The sequence below is a fragment of the Triticum aestivum genome, chromosome 7B, assembly GCF_018294505.1.
Source record: "Triticum aestivum cultivar Chinese Spring chromosome 7B, IWGSC CS RefSeq v2.1, whole genome shotgun sequence".
Taxonomy (NCBI): domain Eukaryota; kingdom Viridiplantae; phylum Streptophyta; class Magnoliopsida; order Poales; family Poaceae; genus Triticum; species Triticum aestivum.
The window spans coordinates 108,332,608-108,357,922 of record NC_057813.1 but is presented as its reverse complement, the minus strand read 5'-3'; positions in this window follow the sequence as shown (position 1 = coordinate 108,357,922).

The window sequence follows — 25,315 nt, the reverse complement described above, 5'->3', positions numbered from 1 at the left end:
TATGAAAATAAACGCAAGGAAAAAGTAGATCGCAAGGCAAATATATCAGAAAAAAGACCCGGGGGCGTAGGTTTCACTAGTGGCTTCTCTCGAGAAAAATAGCAAACGGTGGGTGAACAAATTACTGTTGGACAATTGATAGAACTTCAAATAATTATGAAGATATCCAGGAAATGATCATTACATAGGCATCACGTCCAAGATTAGTAGACTGACTCCTGCCTGCATCTACTACTATTACTCCACACATCGACCGCTATCCAGCATGCATCTAGTGTATTAAGTTCATGGAAAAATGGAGTAATGCAATAAGAACGATGACATTATGTAGACAAGATCCTTTTATCTATTGCGGCAAATATGGATCCCGTCTTTTTATCCTTAGTAGCAACGATACATACGTGTCAGTTCCCGTTCTGTCACTAGGATCAAGCACCGTAAGATCGAACCCACTACCGGACACCTCTTCCCATTGGAAGATAAATAGATCAAGTTGGCCAAACAAAACCCAAATATCAGAGAAGAAATACGAGGATATAAGAGATCACGCATATAAGAGATCAAAGAAACTCAAATAACTTTCATGGATATAAAAAGATATAACTGGTCATAAACTCGAAGTTCATCGGATCCCAACAAAACACCGCCAAAAGACTTACATCATATGGATCTCCAAGAGACCATTGTATTGATAATCAAGAGAGAGAGAGGAAGCCATCTAGCTACTAACTACGGACCCGAAGGTCTACAAAGAACTACTCACGCATCATCAGAGAGGCACCAATGGAAGTGGTGAACCCCTCCGTGATGGTGTCTAGATTGGATCTTGGTGGTTCTGGACTCTGCGGTGGCTGGATGAATATTTCATTGACTCCCCTAGTGTTTCTGGAATATTGGGGTATTTATAGAGCAAAGAGGTTGTCCAGGGGCACCCGAGGTGGGCACAACCCACCAAGGCACGCCTGGGCCTCTTGACGCGCCCTGGTGGGTTGTCCCCTCCTCGGGACTCCCCCCAGGTGCAACCAGGGCCCAACTTCTTCCTTCTGGTCCTTAAAAATCATCGTAAATTGGCGTGGCATTTGGACTCCATCTGATATTGATTTCCTGCGATGTAAAAAACATGCAGAAAATAGCAACTGGCACTTGGCACTATGTCAATAGGTTAGTACCAAAAAATGATATAAAATGACTATATAATGATTATAAAACATCCAAGATTGATAATAAAACAGCATGGAATAATCAAAAATTATAGATACATTGGAGACGTATCACCCTTCTCCATGTCTAGGGAAGGATAACTCAAGAATTGTTTTTCAATATAGAATTTTATTCATAAGCATTGCATGTACTCTACATTTTGTAGAGTGTAATTATAGATATGATAATACTGGAAGGGGTGGAGGATAATGAAGATAAGATGTAGATTGATGCTACATAATCAACTACCAATCCCTAGAAGTACAAGCGTTACCCGACAAAATGTACTGACAAGAGCAATGGGCTACACTTCTACACTGGCATTGTCTGTGTATTCAAATTTTTGGTAAGATTAAATATAGATCTGATATTTTTTAGTAAATGGTGGGCGAGGGAGATAAGATGTAGAATGCTACACAATGAACCAATCCCTCTTCCCATAATATAAGTGTTTTGAACACTGGTGTACTATACAAAACGTTCTTATATTATGGGACGGAGGGAGTAGCTGTTAATGTAAGTACAATGATAGACGACGTTCAGTCCTTACAAGAGGACTGCAGAGCTAAACCTCTTCAAAAGCATTGGGTTGATTCTAAATTTATGTAAGAGTCCATACGGATTTTATAATGTCCACCAAATGGACGATAACAAGGCTAACATGTGCAGTGATGCTACATAATCAACCAGCTATGAAAGTAAGTATGGTCATACAGGGCAAGACGTACTCACAAGAGCAATGCAGTGTGCAGTATAGTTGCGAGATTCTATGGTCCCTTGAGAATGAATGTTCTTCTGCAAATAGTTTTTGTACAAGTGAGACGTTAAGGCACATGCAGAAATGTAGTTCAAATTGTGATGTGATATCATAGACAGTACCTTACGCTGCAGACAAGAACAATGTGTAACAAGATCATTCCAGTCACTGTCTGATAAATGTAGCAATGGAGACTTTACAGAAACTTCGTTTAGAGGCTTGCCATCGAAGTGCGCTTGCCTCAAGTAGGAATGATACTTCATCAACGGGTGCTTGAAAAGCGCAACCAACCCTTGCTCCTCTTAACAATCTAGTTTGGTCCTTGCCTATTTAAAAGAATGAAATCTTGTGTCTTATGTCAGCAGAAACATATGCAGTAATTACCATGAATAACATTAGTACATTACTTACGCTTAAGTTGCAGAGAAAGATTGGAAATTGTTCTTTGTATGTAGTATAATCTTTCCATGAAGGAAAGATGCGCACAAAGTTCCTGACAACAATATAAGCTTCATCTTGTAAACTGGGAAGAAGTGGAACAGGAGTCCTATTTGCTGCAATTGGGGCTCTCTCTCGTTCGAAAAGGGATTTGGCAACTGGATTTGCTGTACTCTTTGCTGGAATGGGTGTTTTGCGTCGTAGAGGTGGTGTTATGTTAACTGGCATCATCATATTGTTTGCGGCAGTTGGGGTATGCTGAGTTGGGGCATTAGAGATGGCCAGTGTAGTAGGGCTAGAGTCTGCTAGAGTTGTGGCCGTGTTTTCTGGGTCTTGTGATATTGCAACTACACCTAATGGGCTATTTGATTTATCAGATGTCACTACCTTTTCCAAATACTTTGTTTGTGCTCCTCCATGATCAGCAATCGCCCTCTTCCTTTTGAACGTCTTATACACAAGAACAACATTTGAATGGATAAATATGGTATGATGACAGATGGAATATGTACTGAAAATGGATAGGCAGGGCATATTCACATACACAATGTGTAAACTAAGCTAATGGCAGTGCAACAAAGTAGAAGCAATTCAAAGCATCAGTTGCAAGATATGTGCGACCAATATAACCTTGAAAATTAGAGCAAGCACCTTAATGGGTGAATAAGATAGGGCATCTGCCTCTGACTCCTCCACTAGGGAGCTACATTAACTTAGGTCTCCCTCTAGCTCAGAATCACTGTTAGGATCATATTCTGAGCATGAATCTGTAGGTGGAGAGCGTTTGCATTGCATTGCATCCAGACTTGATTTCAGACCCTTAATGCCAAGTTTGACAGCCATGGCATTGTTCTGCTTTATTCTTTACATATGCGCAAGCTCATAATCATTATGATGTTGTTCAGTATCTGAGATTCATGAAAACATAAAAGTAGTCAGATTATCTATGGAATGCATTGCGGATTCAACTCGAAGGGTGTCTCCCTATACACCCTTGCATATGAAAAGTTCACCCCCAACCATGCTGACTAGACCACACAGAGAAATACAAACCTCTTATGTATCTATAATAGGCAGACACACATTTCAAAACTGAAGTAGGAACATTAGAATCATATCAAATTCGTATTTGAACAAATAAACTAAGGAATTATGAGTGGCATAATGTTTAGCTTCAAGGGTGGAGTGCTGGTAGTGCGACACAAAGCAAGTAGGCAGATTGTATTACATGTAAAAGATTGTAGTCTATGTAAAAGGTGGAAATGACACTTTCTTTCTATACAATGCAGTGTTTGTTGCCTAAACATGATGGAAGAGATCACATAGAGAAATACTATTCACTCATGTCCGCTGTTCTAGTATTTTGAAACAGGGTTATCCAACCTAAAATAATATTGACAACAAATATGACAAGCCAAGCATAGATGTAGTGAATCAAATCATTACTTGTGAGCTTACTAGGACAAGTATGCATAATTGTAACTGCAGTAAGAGACCGTCCAAAATCTGAATCAAGAAGTTGGTCTAGCACTTATTGTTTGCAACTAATCGACGTGAATAATTGGATATCATATCAAATTAGTAAGAAAGACAAGTAAAATTGTCAATAAACTTGGCATGTAGTAGTAATATGGGTCAATTTAACTATGACCAACAACCCAAAAGGACTATGTCTGTTCCTAGGGCCGAAATTTTGAAACCCTGTGAACTTTACAGGTACTAAAGATTACTGAAATATATCTGAACCATTAAGTGTAGGTAGCACTCAGTACACAACAAATCCTAATGACAGTTGATGACCCACAAGTGTAGGGGATCTATCGTAGTCCTTTCGATAAGTAAGAGTGTCGAACCCAACGAGGAGCACAAGGAAATGATAAGCGGTTTTCGGTAAGGTTTTCTGCAAGCACTGAAATTATAGGTGATAGATAGTTTTGTGATAAGATAAATAGTAACGAGTAACAAGTAAACAAAGTAAATAAGGTGCAGCAAGGTGGCCCAATCCTTTATGTAGCAAAGTATAAGCCTGGACAAAGTCTAATAATGATAAAGGAGCTCCCGAGGACACATGGGAATTATTGTCAAGCTAGTTTTCATCACGCTCATATGATTTGCGTTCGGTACTTTGATAATTTGATATGTGGGTGGACCGGTGCTTGGGTACTGCCCTTACTTGGACAAGCACCCCCCGTATGATTAACCCCTATTGCAAGAATCCGCAACTACAACAAAAGTATTAAGGTAAACCTAACCATAGCATGAAACATGTGATCCAAATCAGCCCCTAACGAAGCAACGCATAAACTAGGGTTTAAGTTGCTGTCACTCTAGCAACCCATCATCTACTTATTACTTCCCTATGCCCTCCTCTAGGCCCAATAATGGTGAAGTGTCATGTAGTCGATGTTCACATGACACCACTAGAGGAGAAGACAACATACATCTCATCAAAATATCGAACGAATACCAAATTCACATGACTACTAATAGCAAGACTTCACCCATGTCCTCAGGAACAAACGTAACTACTCACAAAGCATATTCATATTCATAATCAGAGGTGTAATAATATGCATTAAGGATCTGAACATATGATCTTCCACCAAGTAAACCAATAAGTATCAACTACAAGGAGTAATCAACACTACTAGCAACCCACAGGTACCAATTTGTGGTTTTGGATACAAGATTGGATACAAGAGATGAACTAGGGTTTGAGAGGAGATGGTGCTGGTGAAGATGTTGATGGAGATTGACCCCCTCTTGATGAGAGGATCGTTGGTGATGACGTTGGTGATGATTTCCCCCTCCCGGAGGGAAGTGTCTCCGGCAGAACAGCTCCACCAGAGCCTTAGATTGGTTCCGCCAAGGTTCCGCCTCGTGGCGGCGGAGTTTCGTCCCGTAAGCTTGCCCATGATTTTTTCCAGGGTAAAAGCGATGATATAGCTGGATGGATGTCGGAGGCCCACCAGGGGACCCAGGAGATAGGGGGCGCACCCTATAGGGGGGGGCGCGCCCCCCTGTCTCCTGGACAGGGTGTGGGCCCCCTGGCCTATTTCTTTCGCTCAGAAATTCTTATTAATTCCAAAAGGTTGTTTCGTGGAGTTTCAGGACTTTTGGTGCTGTGCAGAATAGGTTTCCAACGTTTGCTCCTTTTCCAGCCAGAATTCCAGATGCTGGCATTCCCCCTCTTCATGGTAAACCTTGTAAAATAAGAGAGAATAGCCATAACTATTGAGATATAATGTGTAGTAACAGCACATAATGCAATAAATATTGATATAAAAGCATGATGCAAAATGGAAGTATCAACTCCCCCAAGCTTAGACCTCGCTTGTCCTCAAGCGGAAGCCAAAATCGAAAAATATGTCCACATGTTTAGAGATAGAGGTGTCGATAAAAATAAAATACGGACATCAGGGCATCATGATCATTCTTATAACAGCAACATATAAAGATTCCATTATATAATTTCTTATGCTCAAGTAACAATCAATTCACAATATCAAGTATGGTTAACAAACTTCATTAAGAACTAAGAAACTATAATCTCAATCATTGAAGCAATCGCAATTTATCATAACATCAAAAAGAGTCAACAATAGAGCTTTTCAGCAAGTCCTCATACTCAACTATCATATAGACTTCTACAATTGCTAACACTCATGCAATACTTGTGGTTATGGAGTTTCAGACGGACACTGAAAAAGATAGGGGCTTATTGTGTTGCCTCCCAAGGTATTCACCTTTAGGTGATGTCAACAATAATAGCCCATGCTAACGAACATCCAATTGGATATGTATATCACGATCTTTCAAACACGAGGAGCTTGCCAAAGGATAAAATGAAAAAGGAAAAGGTGGAGATCACCTTGACTCAAGCACAAAATTAAAGCATAAAGAAAGAAGATGAAGTAAAAGATAGGCCCTTCGCAGAGGGAAGCAGAGGTTGTCATGCGCTTTTAGGGTTGGATACACAAAATCTTAGTGCGAAAGAACGTCACTTTATATGTCACTTGTGTATGGACCTTTATTATGCAGTATGTCGCTTTTATTGCTTCCATAACAAGATCGTATAAAGCTTATTTTCTCCGCACTAATAAATCATGCATATTTAGGGAGCAATTTTTATTGCTTGCACCGATGAAAACTTACTTGAAGGATCTTACTCAAACTATAGGTAGATATGGTGGACTCTCATGGCAAAACTAGGTTTAAGGGTATTTGGAAGCACAAGTAGTATCTCTACTTGGTGCTGGGAATTAGGCTAGCATGAGGGGGAAAGGCAATCTCAACATGTTTTTTTTTACTATATACTGCAAGGCAACAGCCTCACAGCTCTTTATTCAAAACCCAAACAACCAAAAGTTCTCTGTACAAATGAGCAGAAAAGAAAGAAAGAAAACAGAAAATACAAAGAGTGCTAATACTTACAAAGAAAGTTAGGGTAGAGAAGCTATCCAAGCTAACAGATTATTCCCATATTTACATTTGATTCTGTGAGCTAGTAAAGAAATGTCATGTACAAAGTTCCTCCTCCAAGCTCTGAAGCTAGGATTCTCATTTCTAAAGATCTTGCCATTCCTTTGAGTCCAAATGTTCCAAGCTGTAGTAAAAACCACCTCAGAGTAAAAAGGCCTATTGAAGTCTTTCTTAGATGCTGAAGCCATCATGTAAGTAGACAGGTTGGGTGCAGTTGACCATGAAATCCCAAGATAATTCCAAACTCTTTGACTAAAATTGCAAGAGAAGAAAAGGTGGACTCTATCTTCATGGATGGAAGCCTGGCACAGGACACAAGTATCATCCTGGATAGTCCAATGCCTTCTCTGCATCATATCCCTTGTGTTTAGTCGATCCATCAAAAGAAGCCAACCAAAAACCTTGATTTTGAGGGTACAGGAACAATTCCAAATGTATTTGAAAATTGGGTCAACCCTCAAATGAGAGGAACTGAACTCATAATAGAGCTTAGAGTGGAACTCTCCAGATTTAGATGGCCATTTCCAAACATCCTTCTCCTCTGGGTGCAAGCTGATTGGTTGTAACAGAGTCTATAGCTGAATCAGTTCCAGATATGCCTCTGAAGAGAAAGGTAGATGGAAACCTTCAGTAGCTGACTGCTGGGAGAAAAAGTCCTTGACTGTTACCGTATCATCAATGGCAAAAGAATGAAGTCTAGGGAAGCGATCCTTAAGAGCAATCCTTCGGTTGTCAATGTGCCAACAATCAAGCCAAAAAACCACAGTGTCTCCAGCATGCACCTGTGGTGTGGCAAGCAAACAGAATTTATCATACAACTTGAGCACATCACGCCACCAAAAGGATCCACAGAGCTGCGTGACTTGTGGCGGCGATGAATGATAGTAGGAGTCCCAAATAAGATTAACCCACAGTACATCTTTCTTATTGAAGAACTTGAACAAGTGTTTAATGAGCAGAGCCTCATTTTGCACCCCCAAGTGAAGGACCCCCAGCCCACCATACTTCTTTGGCTTACAAACCAACTCCCAAGCTGCGAGGGATTGTCTAGGAGTTTCAGAATTCCCCCTCCAAAGGCATTGCCGTTCAATCCTTTCAATTTGCTTGAGGATACCTTGCGGTATAGATAAGGAGCAGAGAAAGTAAATTGGCATGGACGTGAGAGCTGACTGCAGGAGCTGGAGCCTACTGCCTTGGTTGAGGAGACAAGAGGTTGCAGATAACCTTCTCTCGATACGATCAACAAGAGGCAACAAATCATAGATTGTTGGCCTAGAGGTGCCCATGGGTAAGCCAAGATACGTGAAGGGCATTGATCCAACCGAGCAGCCCAGCAAAGCAGCAATACGAGCTCCTTCTTCATCAGACATGTTCATTGGGATTAAGGATGATTTACTGAAGTTGACCCGCAAACCTGTGGATTCAGCAAATTTGTGTAACATATCCTTGAGCGCAATCAACTGACTGTCAACCGCCGGCAAAACAATCAGAGTGTCATCTGCGTACTGAACAACCGGATAGTCATTGGACCTAGTTGGGATTGGTAAGCTGAGAATATTACGGCTGCACATGTCATTCACTACAGATTGCAGAAGATCCACCGCAATAACAAAGAGGAGAGGCGAGAGAGGATCGCCCTGACGAACACCACACTTGCACTGAAAGTGTTGGCCCGGAACTCCATTTAACAATACTGCAGAAGAGCCAGATGAAAGCAGGTTACTGACCCACCCATTCCAACGATCATCAAAGCCTTTAAGTTGGAGGATTTTCAGAATGGCAGCATGCTCAATCGTGTCAAACACTTCAGTAAAATCCAGCTTCAGTAAAACAATGGGCCTCTTTGAAGCTTTGCATTGGTGTATATATTCAAAACACCATGCAAGGCAGTCTTGGATTGATCGACATTTGAGGAAGCCATATTGGTTTCGGTGGATGCATTGAAGAATTACTTTCTGCATCCTATTTGCCAGGAGCTTGGTTAAAAATTTTAGGCAAGTATTAGTTAAAGATATTGGCCGGAGATCATCAACAGACTCAGGGCTTAACTTCTTTGGAATGAGGGTAATGAGAGAGGTGTTCAGACATTCCAAACTGCAGTTTCCTTCATAAAACTCTGTAACCAACTTCATAAAATCATCCTTAAGAATACTCCAACATCTCTTCAGAAAAAGACCTGTAAACCCATCCGGACCAGGAGCACGGTCAGAAGGTAAATGCTTGATTACCTCCTCCACTTCATCATCAGTGAAAGGCCTGGATAAATCCTCTAGTCCATCAACTCTAGTTAGGAGGCTATTAAGATCAAAATTCATTCGAATACCCTTGGCATTTCCCATGCGCTACTTGAAGTCAGACCAAAACATGGAGGCTAACTGCTGATGATCAGTGATGACCTCACCTACATTATTCTTGATGGAGGTGATGGTATTCCTTTGGTATCGCTTTGTAGCCATGGCATGGAAAAATTTCGTGTTTTCCTCGCCCACTTTGATTGATCTGATGGTGCAGCGTTGTTTCCAGTAGATAAATTGCAAGCGGAGGATATCTTCAAGATGGAGTTTAACAATTTTACGAAAGTTAAACTCTGGCCAAGTGAGTACTCGAAGCTCCTCCAAGCCATCAAAGTGTAGGATAACCTTGTTGCAATTAACAATGAGGGCTCCTCCAAGCTCAACATGTTCGGAAGGTCAATGACAACATACTTTAACTAAGATGTGAGAAAACATAAACCATTACGTTGTCTTCCTTGTCCACCGTCAACTCTTTTAGCATGTCATACTTAATGAGTGCTCACAATCATAAAAGATGTCCAAGATAGTGTATTTATATGTGAACTTCTCTTCCCTTATTACTTCCTATTGATTGCAACGATGACCAAAACTACGTTTATTAACTCTCAACAACCTTTATGCCTCATACTTTCTATGTGTGAAGTTATCACTATCCATAAGATCAATATGAACTCTTTTATTCTTTCTACTTTCTCAAGATCATAGAACATAGCAAAGCCCTTGACTCAACACTAATCTTTATTATAGACAGCTAACGGACTCGATTACATAAAGAGATCACAAAGGAAAACTCAAACTACTTGATATCAAAAGTTCTAGATCAAGATACTACTAAAAGGATCGAACTAAATAAGGCGGTAAAGATAGGAGTGTGATGGTGATACAATACCGGGGCACCTCCCCCAAGCTTGGCAGTTGCTAAGGGGAGTGCCCATACCCATGTGATTATGTCCTCGGAGGTGGTGAAGTAGGAGTTGTTGATGATGTAGGCTTGTCGTCTGTCTTCCAAGGCATAGGCTCTCCATCATAGAAGGATGAGCGAGTCTCCGGGATCCTTAAAATCTGCAGCCAAACTCATCCTTTTGAATCTATATTCATACTCACAATTCTGGTTTTGCAGGTCATAGATCTGGGCTTGGAGGTGCTCAATTTTCTCTTGAAGCTTGAAGATGTTCTCCCCAATGACTTTGGCATCCAGCTTTTGGTTATTAGTGAACTCCGTGATCATCATCTGGTTGGCGTTGAGTCCATGCTCCACCATCCCTTGGCACTTGAAAACTTGCTGCTCCACGACTTCGAGCTTTGTCTCCACGCTCCTGGTACGCCTTGGTCCCTCCACATCACGGATGTGCAGCACCCCCTCACGCATCTCAATGGTTTGAGGGTGTTGCAGCACCTTCGTAAGATAGGGGTTGATAACCCTCTCGAAAAACTTGTCCTTGGGAGCGCTTGGAGACGACATGATGCTCTTAGATCTGAAACAGAAACAACTCGAAACGAAAACAGAGGATATTTGCGTGATACGGTGGTCAAAACCTTCAGGAGTATATATAATGAATTTTTACCGACCAAAATACGTAACGTGCAAGAAAACAGATTCCGGGAGGCACACGAGGTGTCCACGAGACAGGGGGCGCACCCTACAGGGGGGGCACGCCCTCCACTCTCATGGGAGCCTCGTGTCCCTTTCGTACTACTTCTTTCTTCCTAAAATTCTTAAATATTCCAAAACTGATAAAAATTGCCATTAGAGTTGTTTTGGAGTCAGTTTACTTACCGTACCGCATACCTATACCTTTTCGGAGTCTGAAACGTTCTGGAAAGTGTCCCTTATGTATTCCTCAGGGGTTACGGTTTGAATAATATTAGTTTCAACATTGATAGGATTACCTGAAATATAGTGTTTAATTCTTTGACCGTTTACCACCCTCGGACTTGTGCCTTCGAAGTTGTTGATCTTTATGGCACCAGAACGATAGACCTCCTCGATAACGTAGGGGCCTTCCCATTTAGAGAGAAGCTTTCCTGCAAAAAATCTTAAGCGAGAGTTGAATAATAACACATAATCTCCTACGTTAAACTCACACTTTTGTATCCTCTTATCATGCCAGCGCTTGACTTTTTCTTTGAAAAGCTTGGCATTCTCATAGGCTTGGGTTCTCCACTCATCAAGTGAGCTAATATCAAACAACCTCTTCTCACCGGCAAGTTTGAAGTCATAATTGAGCTCTTTAATAGCCCAATATGCTTTATGTTCAAGTTCAAGAGGCAAATGACATGCTTTTCCATAAACCATTTTATACGGAGACATACCCATAGGATTTTTGTATGCAGTTCTATAGGCCCATAATGCATCATCAAGTTTTTTGGACCAATTCTTTCTAGATCTATTAACAGTCTTTTGCAAAATTAATTTGAGCTCTTTATTGCTCAACTCTACTTGACCACTAGACTGTGGATGGTAGGGGGATGCAATTCTATGATTGACATCATACTTAGCAAGCATCTTACGGAAAGCACCATGAATAAAATGTGAACCACCATCAGTCATAAGATATCTAGGGACTCCAAACCTCGGAAAAATAACTTCTTTAAGCATTTTAATAGAAGTGTTATGATCAGCACTACTAGTTGGAATAGCTTCTACCCACTTAGTAATGTAATCAATAGCAACTAAAATATGTGTATAACCATTAGAGGCAGGAAAAGGTCCCATATAATCAAAGCCCCAAACATCAAACGGTTCAATAACAAGAGAATAATTCATAGGCATTTCTTGTCGTCTACTAATGTTACCTATTCTTTGACATTCATCACAAGATAAGACAAACTTACGAGCATCTTTAAAGAGACTAGGCCAATAAAAACCAGATTGTAGTACCTTGTGTGCAGTTCTATCTCCAACATGGTGTCCTCCATAAGATTCAGAGTGACACTTACGTAGAATCTGTTCATGTTCATGCTCAGGCACACAACGTCTAATAACACCATCTACTCCTTCTTTATAAAGGTGTGGATCATCTCAGAAGTAATGTCTTAAATCATAAAAGAACTTTTTCTTTTGCTGGTATGTGAAACTAGGCGGTAAATATTTAGCAACAATGTAATTAGCATAATCAGCATACCAAGGAGCAGTACGAGAAGCATTAACGACTGCTAATTGTTCATCAGGAAAGCTATCATTAATAGGCAGTGGGTCATCAAGAACATTCTCTAACCTAGACTAGTTATCTGCAACGGGGTTCTCAGCTCCCTTTCTATCAATAATATGCAAGTCAAATCCTTGGAGCAAGAGAAACCATCTAATGAGTCTAGGCATAGCATCTTTCTTTTCCATAATATATTTAATAGCAGCATGATCAGTGTGAATAGTAACTTTGGAATCAACAATATAAGTTCTGAACTTATCACATGCAAACACAACTGCTAAGAACTCTTTTTCAGTAGTAGCATAATTTCTCTGGGCAGTATCAAGAGTATTACTAGCATACTGGATAACATTCAATTTCTTATCAACTATTTGCCCTAAAGCAGCACCTACAGCATAATCACTAGCATCGCACATAATTTCAAAAGGTAAATTCCAATAAGGTGGCTAAACAATAGGTGTAGTGATCAAAGCTTTCTTAAGCACTTCAAACGCTTCTACACAATCATCATCAAAGACAAAAGGAATATCTTTTTGCAATAAATTAGTCAGAGGCCTAGAGATCTTAGAAAAGTCCTTAATGAACCTCCTATAAAAACCGACATGACCAAGGAAACTTCTTATACCTTTTATGTCCTTGGGACATGGCATCTTTTCAATAGCATCAACTTTAGCTTTATCAACTTCAATACCTCTCTCGGAAATCTTATGCCCTAAGACAATGCCTTCATTAACCATAAAGTGACACTTTTCCCAATTCAGGACGAGACTAGTGTCTTCGCATCTCTACAACACTCGATCAAGGTTGCTCAAACAATTATCAAAGGAGGATCCATAAATAGAGAAGTCATCCATGAATACCTCGCAAATCTTTTCACAAAAATCAGAGAATATAGCCATCATGCATCTTTAAAAGGTAGCAGGTGCATTACATAAACCAAAAGTCATACGTCTATAAGCGAAAGTGCCGAAAGGGCAAGTAAAAGTAGTTTTTGCTTGATCTCCCGCTGAGACAGGTATTTGAGAGAAACCAGAATAACCATCTAGAAAGCAGAAATGTGCATGTTTGGATAGTCTTTCTAGCATTTGATCAATAAAAGGTAAAGGGTAATGATCTTTCTTAGTAGCTTTATTTAGTTTACGAAAATCAATTACCATCCTATAACCTGTAATAATTCTTTGTGGGATCAATTCATCTTTATCATTAGGAACAACGGTAATACCTCCCTTTTTAAGAACACAATGGATAGGGCTTACCCATTCACTGTCACCAACGGGATAAATAATACCTGCCTGAAGGAGCTTTAGTATCTCCTTTCTTACCACTTCCTTCATCTTGGGATTTAATCGTCTTTGAGGATCTCTAACTGGTTTGGCATCGTCCTCCAATTTAATTTTGTGTTGGCATAACATGGGACTAACGCCTTTAAGATCATCCAGAGTATATCCAATAGCATCTCGGTGCTTCTTCAGAGTTTTCAATAATCTTTCTTCTTGTTGCTCTGAAAGGTTAGCACTAATAATAACAGGATATATTTTCTTTTCATCAAGATAAGCATACTTAAGATTATCATGTAAAGGTTTGAGTTCAAAAACGGGATCACCCTTTGGTGGAGGGGGATCCCCAAGAATTTCAACAGGAAGGTTATGTTTCAAGATAGGTTCCTGTTTAAGGAATAATTCGTCTATTTCCCTTCTTTCTTTCATAAACATATCATTTTCATGGTCTAGCAAATATTGTTCTAACGGATCAGTAGGAGGCACGGCAATAGAAGCAAGACCAATTATTTCATCTTTACTAGGTAATTCTCTGTCATGGGGTTGTCTATGAAATTTAACAAAATTAAATTCATGAGTCATATCGTCTAAGCCAATCGTAAAAACATCCTTTTCACAATCAATCCTAGCTTTAACAGTGTTCAGGAAGGGTCTACCAAATATAATGGGACAAAAGTCATCTTGAGGGGAAGTAAGAACAAGAAAATCAGCAGGGTATTTAACCTTCCCACACAAGACTTCAACATCTCTAACAATCCCAATTGGTGAAATAGTATCTCTATTAGCAAGCTTAATTGTGACATCAATATCTTCTAATTCAACAGGTGCAATGTCATGCATAATTTCTTTATATAAGTCATAGGGTATTGCACTAGCACTAGCACCCATATCACATAAGTCGTGATAGCAATGATCTCCTATTTTAACAGAAATAACAGGCATGCCTACAACGGGCCTATGTATCTTAGCATCTGGTTTTGCAATATTAGCAGCTTCATCACAGAAATAAATAACATGCCCATCTAAATTATCATCCAAGAGATCTTTAACAATAGCAATACTAGGTTCAACATTAATTTGCTCAGGAGGTGTATAAGTCCTAGTATTACTCTTATGAACAACAGTCGAAGTTTTAGCATGATCCTTTATCCTAACAGGGAAAGGTGGTTTCTCAACATAAGTAGTAGGAACAATAGGATCACTATAAGTGATAGTTTTTTCTTCAATTGTAATAGGTGCAACTACTTTAACTTCAACAGGAGGATTATATTTAAACCACTTCTCTTTAGGGAGATCAACGTGAGTAGCAAAATATTCACAGAAGGAAGCTACTATCTCAGAGTCAAGTCCATACTTAGCGCTAAATCCACGAAAAACATCGGTATCCATAAAAGATTTAACACAATTGAACTTAGGTGTCATACCTGACTCCTTACCATCGTCGGAACCCCAATCTTCAGAGTTGCATTTAATTATTTCCAATAAGTCCCATTTGAAATCAATAGTCTTCAGCATATAAGAACCAGCACAGGAAGTATCGAGCAGGTTGCGATTATCAAGAGAAAGCCGAGCATAAAAATTCTGAATAATCATTTCCCGAGAGAGCTCATGATTGTGGCATGAATATAACATTGACTTAAGCATCCCCCAAGCTTGAGCGATGCTTTCTCCTTCGCGAGGCCAGAAATTATATATGTAATTACGATCACGATGAACAAGATGCATAGGATAGAACTTCTGGTGAAATTCCAACTTCAATCACTTATAATTCCAAGATCTCGTATCCTCACATAGCCTATACCATGTCAATGCATCTCCCTTCAAAGATAAAGGGAAGACCTTCCTTTTGACAACATCATCGGGAATACCTGCAAGCTTAAATAATCCACAAACTTCATCCACAAAGATAAGGCGTAAACCGGGATGCAATGTTCCATCTCCTGCAAATGGATTAGCTAGCAGTTTCTCTATCATACCCAAAGGAATCTCAAAGTAGATATTTTCATAAAGTTCAGTAGGTTGAGGAGCAACTCTTTGCTCTTCTGGTTGGGGTGAAGATACCCCAAACAAGCCCCTTAAAGGATTAGTTTCCATAGTGACAAGTAACAGAAAATTTCAGCACACTATATAAATGTTTCCTTACAAAGTTCCACTCGCCAAAAGCGCTACACTCCCCGGCAACGGCGCCAGAAAAGAGTCTTGATGACCCACAAGTGTAGGGGATCTATCATAGTCCTTTCGATAAGTAAGAGTGTCGAACCCAACGAGGAGCAGAAGGAAATGATAAGCGGTTTTCAGTAAGGTTTTCTGCAAGCACTGAAATTATAGGTTATAGATAGTTTTGTGATAAGATAAATAGTAACGAGTAACAAGTAAACAAAGTAAATAAGGTGCAGCAAGGTGGCCCAATCCTTTATGTAGCAAAGGATAAGCCTGGACAAATTCTAATAATGATAAAGGAGCTCCCGAGGACACATGGGAATTATTGTCAAGCTAGTTTTCATCACGCTCATATGATTCGCGTTCGGTACTTTGATAATTTGAATGTGGGTGGACCGGTGCTTGGGTACTGCCCTTACTTGGACAAGCATCCCCCTTATGATTAACCTCTATTGCAAGCATCTGCAACTACAACAAAAGTATTAAGGTAAACCTAACCATAGCATGAAACATGTGATCCAAATCAGCCCCTAACGAAGCAATGCATAAACTAGGGTTTAAGCTTCTATCACTCTAGCAACCCATCATCTATTTATTACTTCCCTATGCCCTCCTCTAGGCCCAATAATGGTGAAGTGTCATGTAGTCGACGTTCACATGACACCACTAGAGGAGAAGACAACATACATCTCATCAAAATATCGAACGGATACCAAATTCACATGACTACTAATAGCAAGACTTCATCCATGTCCTCAGGAACAAACGTAACTACTCACAAAGCATATTCATGTTCATAATCAGAGGTGTAATAATATGCATTAAGGATCTGAACATATGATCTTTCACCAAGTAAACCAATAAGTATCAACTACAAGGAGTAATCAACACTACTAGCAACCCGCAGGTACCAATTTGTGGTTTTGGATACAAGATTGGATACAAGAGATGAACTAGGGTTTGAGAGGAGATGGTGATGGTTAAGATGTTGATGGAGATTGACCCCCTCCCGATGAGAGGATCGTTGGTGATGACATTGGTGATGATTTCCCCCTCCTGGAGGGAAGTGTCCCCGGCAGAACAGCTCCGCTAGAGCCCTAGATTGGTTCCGCCAAGGTTCCGCCTCGTGGCGGCGGAGTTTCATCCCGTAAGCTTGGCCACGATTTCTTTCAGGGTAAAAGCGATGATATAGCAGAAGATGGACGCCGGAGGCCCACCAGGGGGGCCAGGAGATAGGGGGTGTGCCCTATAGGGGGGCGCCCCCCTGTCTCCTGGACAGGGTGTGGGCCCCCTGGCCTATTTCTTTCGCTCAAAAATTCTTATTAATTCCAAAAAGTTGTTTCATGGAGTTTTAGGACTTTTGGAGCTGTGCAGAATAGGTTTCCAACGTTTGCTCCTTTTCCAGCCAGAATTCCAGCTGCCGGCATTCCCCCTCTTCATGGTAAACCTTGTAAAATAAGAGAGAATAGCCATAAGTATTGATATATAATGTGTAGTAACAGCCCATAATGCAATAAATATTGATATAAAAGCATGATGCAAAATGGACGTATCAACAGTCCTACCTAATGACTAATGAATCAATTAGAAAATGGGTGATGAGGAGTGGTTGTTGAGTGTTGAGGACGTATCTCAGGATAAATCGGGTTGGCTTAGTGGCTGCTGCACACCTGAGCTCTGAACAGACTGGGAAGGTAGGCACGGCGGCATGCCCGGGCAGCGGTGACGCTATTGGGCGAGCGGCTCCTGACCTCCTGTTAGTCCGGTGTCTCCTCCTAGAGTCATGTCGTCCAGGGACGGCAAGTCGTCGATGAGGCAGGCGGCTGGGGGCGAGTAGAGATTGGAAGCGCAGCAGAACAGAGGGGAATCGGGGCCTGGCCCGACCCAAAATCCCAGGGTGGGCCGCGGCCTACCGTGGGCACCTTGTAGATACACAATCGAGTGGCCTACATGCATTTTCGAAACTAAATTAGGACATTTAGCTGACCAATTAAATGACTCTATTTTAATAATATCATATTCATATTTGAACAAATAAGTTTGTTTTGCTTGATGGGTGGAGCAGTGCTATTATGACATGAAGCACGTATTCTGATCATATAGTGATCATAAAAGGGGGAAACCCTAAGCATTTTTTTTAGCAAAAGAGGGTTTCCCCTCCAATTTCTATTAAAGAAACCACCATGGAACCAACATGATCAATTAAACCCTAAGCATGATCGATTAAACCCTATTATGATTGTGCCATGTCAGATTTAAAGCTGCAAACCGCAGAAATGCTATTTACCATCCATTGTTTGCTTTGAACTAAGAACTAAATTTTAAGAGCTGAAAAGAAAGTATAGTAACCAAGTTACGATCTATTTTTCTGGTTGAGATCAAAAAGTTGAGAAGATATGAAGTACCACCTCTCTTGCGGCACCGTGTAGGCATTGGGGGTGCGATGGCTGCCGGTGGCGTTCAAGCAGATCTGCGATGGTAGACGGGTGCATCGTGGGATAAGTCCCGTTACGGTGGACGAGAAGGTCGTGTGAGCGGCCCCGACAAAGAGGATGACGGTGGCGATGAAGCAAGAGGAAGCGATGCGAGGCTCCTGGTCTGTCACCGTAGATGAGAAACGTCCATCTTTAGCAGTGGATGACGCAGTCTTGGTAGGCGCTCCAGCATGGTGGATAACAATGTCGATGGATGGGGTGGAGGACGGCGGCAATGGATGGGTTAGCGGACGGAGGAGGCTGGTGTGGGATGGTGTTCTAGCACGGACGGTGTATGGATGGGAAAATGGAGGGAGAGGTACGGGGAACCATGTTTTTGGGACGCGCATGTCTGACATATGGGAAAGTTACGAACTTAGCCCCCATTTAAAATTTGGAAGTCTCGTCGATTGGGGATAGGACGGTAATCTCGCATCTCCGCAATATTTTCCCAGAGCGATTTCGGGCGAGGAGAGGGTGTTTTGGCGCCCACGATTGGCGCCCATGATGTATGAACGGGGCTGACAGGTAGGGCGGTTGTGTCACGTCTGAGTTAAATTATGAACCTGCCCCCATCGAAAATATTTGCCTACATCAATTTCAGTTGAGTCGAGTTTGTTTTGCTACCCATCATGTATGAATGTGGAAATGGAGGGAGAGACAGACGTCTTTCGGACTAGCTTGAATCAAATGTGTTTTGCCGCCCATGTTTGGCGCCCACCATCGGAATGGGCTCAGAGGCAGTCGTGTCACATCTAGTTGAAGTTACTAACCTACCCCTATTGAGAGCAGAGGAAATCGAGCCGATGGATTGTCCGTGTAAGGGGTAGACAATAATTTCCATCTCCCAAACACTGGCTTCGGGCAGCCAACATGGGAGTGGACATTTTGTTATCTTCACCATTGTCGATGCTATCATCATCATCACCATCACACCTTCTCCCTTCACCGGCTCGATGCCAACTTGTAACTTGACCCAATCCTTTATGTTTGAGTAGTTGTATTTATTCTAGAGGATACGAATGCACTCTTTCATGATTAGAATTTTTATTATTCCAAAGCGATCCAATATTCTTGTACTCATGTTCGAGTTAGTATTCTTCATAGGTGTTGAGAGGAGGCCTTGCTCGCCTTATCGTCGTGATTGGCCATTGATACATCTCCAACGTATCTATAATTTTTGATTGTTCCATGCTATTATATTACCCCTTTTGGATGCTTATGGGCTTTATTTTACACATTTATATCATTTTTGGGACTAACCTACTAACCGGAGGCCCAGCCCGTATTGCTGTTTTTTTGCCTATTTCAGTATTTTTGGAACGAACGTGATCCAGAGGACTTGGAGTGCAAGTCAAGAAGCAGCCGAGGCTCCCACGAGATAGGAGGGCCCCCCCCTGTAGGGCGCGCCCCCCTGTCTTGTGGGCCCCTCGGGCATCCACCGACGTACTTCTTCCTCCTATATAAGCCTACGTACCCCGAAAACATCCAGGGGCAAGACGAAACACAATTTCCACCACCGTAACCTTCTGTATCCGCGAGATCTCATCTTGGAGCCTTCGCTGGCACTCTGTCGGAGGGGGAATCGACCACGGAGGGCTTCTATATCAACATCCTTGCCTCTCCGATGAGTTGTGAGTAGTTTACCACAGACCTACGGGTCCATAGTTATTAGCTACATGACTTCTTCTCTCTTTTTGGATCTCGATACAATGTTCTCCCCCTCTCTTGTGGAGATCTATTTGATGTAAAATCTTTTTGCGGTGTGTTTGTCGAGATCCGATGAAATGTGGGTTTATGATCAAGTTTATCTATGAATAATATTTGAATCTTCTCTGAATTCTTTTATGTATGATTGAGTTATCTTTGCAAGTCTCTTCGAACTATCAGTTTGGTTTGGCCTACTAGATTGATCTTTCTTGCCATGGGAGAAGTGCTTAGCTTTGGGTTCAATCTTGCGGTGTCCTTACCAAGTGACAGAAAGGGTTGCAAGGCACGTATTGTATTGTTGCCATCGAGGATAACAAGATGGGGTTTATATCAATTGCTTGAGTTTATCCCTCTACATCATGTCATCTTGCTTAATGCGTTACTCTGTTCTTATGAACTTAATACTCTAGATGCATGCTGGATAGCGGTCGATGTGTGGAGTAATAGTAGTAGATGCAGGCAGGAGTCGGTCTACTTGTTATGGATGTGATGCCTATATACGTGATCATGCCCAGATAACGTCATAATTATTCGCTTTTCTATCAATTGCTCGATAGTAATTTGTTCACCCACCGTAATACTTATGCTCTCGAGAGAAGCCTCTAGTGAAACCTATGGCCCCCGGGTCTATCTCTTATCATATTTGCTTCCATTCTACTTTTATTTGCATCTTTATTTTCTGCATCTATATTATAAAATACCAAAAATATATTTATCTTATCATACTATTTCTATTAGATCTCACTTTCGCAAGTGGTCGTGAAGGGATTGCCAACCCCTTTGTCGTGTTGGTTGCGGGTTCTTTATTTGTTTGTGTAGGTTCGTGGGACTTGTTGAGGAGCCTCCTACTAGATTGATACCTTGGTTCTCAAAAATTGAGGGAAATACTTACGCTACTATTGCTGCATCACCCTCTCCTCTTCGAGGAAAACCAACGCAAGCTCAAGACGTAGCAAGAAGGATTTCTGGCGCCGTTGCCGGGGAGGTCTTCGCTCAAGTCAAGACATACCAAGTACCCATCACAAACTCATCTCCCTCGCATTTATATTATTTGCCATTTGCCTCTCGTTTTCCTCTGCCCCACTTCACCCTTGCCTTTTTATTCGCCCTCTCTTTCCCAATCTCCTCCTCTCTTCTCGCTCGCCCGTTTTCTGTTTGCGTGTGTGCTTGCCTGTCCTCATGGCTTTGCCTAAGAGTACCGACCTCCTTCTTAGGAGGTTCGAAGAGATTGAGTCCAATATTAGAAACTTTATGAATTTGCAATTTGAGCATAATAATTTTTTCAGAAAAGAGTTTAAAGAACAAAGAGATTTTTTGGGTCTTATGAATAAGGAGCTTGACGATATGAATAAAGAATTTTATGGCGTAAACTCTCAAATAATTCGGCTTGAGAAGGCTATAGCTCAAATTTCTGATAAGCAAGCCACCTTAGTCAATAAGATGGTTGCCAAACCAGAAAAGTTAGATGAAAATAATGATGAGGATCTTAAAGTTATTGATGCGTCTCCTATTAGATCTATGTTTTGCAATATGAATTTTGATGATTATGGGACTGATGATGAATCAACTTTGCCTAGAAGGCGTCCTAAGAATTCGGAGTTTTTAGATCTTGATGTTAATTTTGGTAAAAGTAAGATTGGAGAGGTCACAACTTTAAATGCATTGAACCCACTATCTTGGATTTCAAGGAATTTGATTATGATAATTGTTCTTTAGAAGGTTGTATTTCCTTGTTGCAATCCATTGTTACTTCTCCACATGCTTATAGTCAAAACAAAGCTTTTACCAAACATATTGTTGATGCCTTGTTGCAATCTTTTGATGAAAAACTTAATTTGGAAGTTTCTATACCTAAAAAACTTAATGATGAGTGGGAACCTACTATAAAGATTAAAATTAAAGATTATGAGTGTTTTGCTTTGTGTGATTTGGGTGCTAGTGTTTCCACGATTCCGAAAACTTTATGTGATATTCTAGGTTTCCATGATCTTGATGATTGCTCGTTAAATTTGCACCTTGCGGATTCCACCATTAAAAAGCCAATGGGAAGGATCAATGATGTTCTTATTGTTGCCAATAGAAATTTGGTGCCCGTGGATTTTATCGTTCTTGATATAGATTGCAATCTTTCTTGCCCTATTATTCTTGGTAGACCTTTCCTTAGAACGATTGGCGTGATTATTGATATGAAGGAAGGGAATATTAGATTCCAATTTCCATTAAAGAAAGGAATGGAGCACTTTCCAAGAAAGAAAGTCAAATTACCTTATGAATTTATCATGCAGGCTACTTATGAACCAAGTGCCAAAGATTGCACTCGTTAGATCTATCTTCGCTTTTATGTCTAGCTAGGGGCGTTAAACGATAGCGCTAGTTGGGAGGCAACCCAATTTTCTTTGTGTTTTTTGTTTTTGTTCCTGTTTAGTAATAAATTTTGCATCTACTCTATGTTTAGATGTGTTTTTATCTTTTAATTAGTGTTTGTGCCAAGTAGAACCTATAGGATAAACTATGATGATAGTTGATTTGATTCTGCTGAAAAACAGAAACTTTGCACTCACGAGAAAAAATTCAATAAAACACAGAAACGTGCTTTTGCATTGATTCTTTTTGCTGCTGATCAATAAACAAATTTTCCAGTAGGTCCTATTTTGGTAGGATTTGTAGACTTCCAGAAGTTCGCGTTAGTTACAGATTGCTACAGACTGTTCTGTTTTTGACAGATTCTGTTTTTCGTGTGTTGTTTGCTTATTCTGATGCATCTATGGCTAGTAAAATAGTTTATAAACCATAGAGAAGTTGGAATATAGTAGGTTTAACACCAAAATAAATAAAGAATGAGTTCATTACAGTACCTTATGTGGTGGTTTTGTTTTCTTTCACTAACGGAGCTTATAAGATTTCCTGTTGAGTTTTGTGTTGTGAAGTTTTCAAGTTTTGGGTAAAGCTTTTATGGACTATGTTATAAAGGGTGGCAAAAGCCTAAGCTTGGGGATGCCCTGGGAAGGCATCCCCTCTTTCGTCTTCGTTCATTGGTAACTTTACTTGGAGCTATATTTTTATTCGCCACATGATATGTGTTTTGCTTGGAGCGTCGTGTATTATATTAGTCATTCCCCGGGCCGACCTAATCATTCCCCGGGCCGGCCCAAAGCACATGAACAGTGGAGTTTTAAATTAAATTAATCATATTTGGGATATTATATTATTTCATTATACCTATATTTTGAATAAAAATAACATATATTGTCATTTCGGGCTTTCAGGCCGGGCTTCGGGCGAGAAACTGGAGCCCAAGCCCGTCCCGAATGTCGGTCCTCCGGACAGGGTTGTCCATGAACAGTTTTACATATACATCATCAATTGGAGATACTCTTATGGAACACACCCCATAATAAAAGGGATGAGAGGGGGGTGAGGGAGTCCTGGATAAGGGGGTATCCGGACAGCCGGACTATATACTTTGGCCGGACTGTTGGACTATGAAGATACAAGATTGAAGACTTCGTCCCGTGTACGGATGGGACTCTCCTTTGCGTGGAAGCCAAGCTTGGTGATTCAGATGATAGATCTCCTTCTCTGTAACCGACTCTGTGTAACCCTAGCCCCCTCCGGTGTCTATATAAACCGGAGGGGTTAGTCCGTAGGACAAGAACAATCATAATCATAGGCTAGCTTCTAGGGTTTAGCCTCTACGATCTCGTGGTAGATCAACTCTTGTAATACTCATATCATCAAGATCAATCAAGCAGGAAGTAGGGTATTACCTCCATCGAGAGGGCTCGGACCTGGGTAAACATCGTGTCCCCAGTCTCCTGTTACCATCAGCCTTAGACGCACAGTTCGGGACCCCTACCCGAGATCCGCCGGTTTTGACAACGACATTGGTGCTTTCATTGAGAGTTCCACTATGTTGTGGCAATAAGGCTTGATGGATCGTCTCGTTGTCAAGGACAACATCACCTCTGGGGGAGCCCTAGCCCTAGGCCAAACTCTCCGACTGGGCGGCTTCGTCATGACCGCCCGATCGGTTGTCACGCCGACGATGACTTCTCAGGTCAACAAAAACAGCCTCCACGTCGATCCGGAACTCGCCAAACAAATAGACCCAATGGAGCTCTCCTCCCTTAATGAGCTCTTGGATCGCATCGCTGCCCTGGGCATCGCTACGGACTATGACCGGATCGGGCTTAAACCCGACCAAAGGGAGATTTACTCTCCGCCGGTCACCCATGAGATAGCGGTAGTGGAAGAGCATCATGCGAATTCTCCCTCTATTTTAGGGATGAACTATGTTCGGATTTCCGAGCTCTCTGAGCCGGACACCCGCTCGCGAGAGGACATGACCCAAACCCCGAATTCAGAATCGGGCGGCGGGCCGAAGAAATCGGGCAACATCCCGGAGCCTGAGCCGTTAAACTCGAAAGCTTCTTGGCCCCCGGGTCTCAGATTGGGTCAGGATTCGAATTCAAAACCACCCACCCACCCAGATTTATTCAATCTTTCGCATATCAGACAAGAGCCCCAAGAGACAGTACATCATTACTGGGCCAGGTTCCTCCTTATGGTAAACAAGGTCAAGGACTGTCGCGAGGAAGACGCAATCTCCCTCTTTTGCAAAAATTGCATGGACAAAGGGATCCTCAACGCTATAGGTCGCCGTGACATAGTACACTTTGCTGACTTAGCGGCCATAGTGCAGAAATACTGCGCAATGGAAAGCGCTTGGAAAACCCAAACAAACTTCTGGGATAATCCGGCTCTCACTAAACCCTTCATCCGAACTAAAAGGGCAAACTCTCGTAAGTTACCCGATTCAATTACCAAAAAATCAAAGCCCGATGCAAGGCGTGGAACCATATTGGAGGAATGGCTCAATGGGCCATGCAAAATTCATAGCACACCGGATACCACGCCAACACATAGCCTTAGAGCATGTTGGATACTCCGGCAGGTAGCAAAGAGCGGCGAGGATCTCCTCATAAACCACACAGCAGAGCAACATCCCGCCGAAAATAACAATACGGTATTGACAGTCTTCGAGACTTTTGCCTCAAATAATAGGCGTAAGTGAGCTCAACGCAGTCTCGCCGAAGTTTGCCACGTGGCAACAATAAATCCGTGGAACGACACGGCTATAACTTACAATGCCAGTGACGAACCTCAATTCCGAACAGTCCGGGCACCAGCCGCTTTGGTCCTTAGTCCAATCGTGGACGGCTTCCGGCTCACTAAAGTGCTCATGGACGGCGGAAGCGGACTAAACCTCATCTACGAGGAAACCCTCAACAAGATGGAAATTGACAAGAGCCGCATTGAGCGAAGCAGCACGACCTTCAGGGGAATCATCCCTAGTTGGGAGGCACGGTGTGCG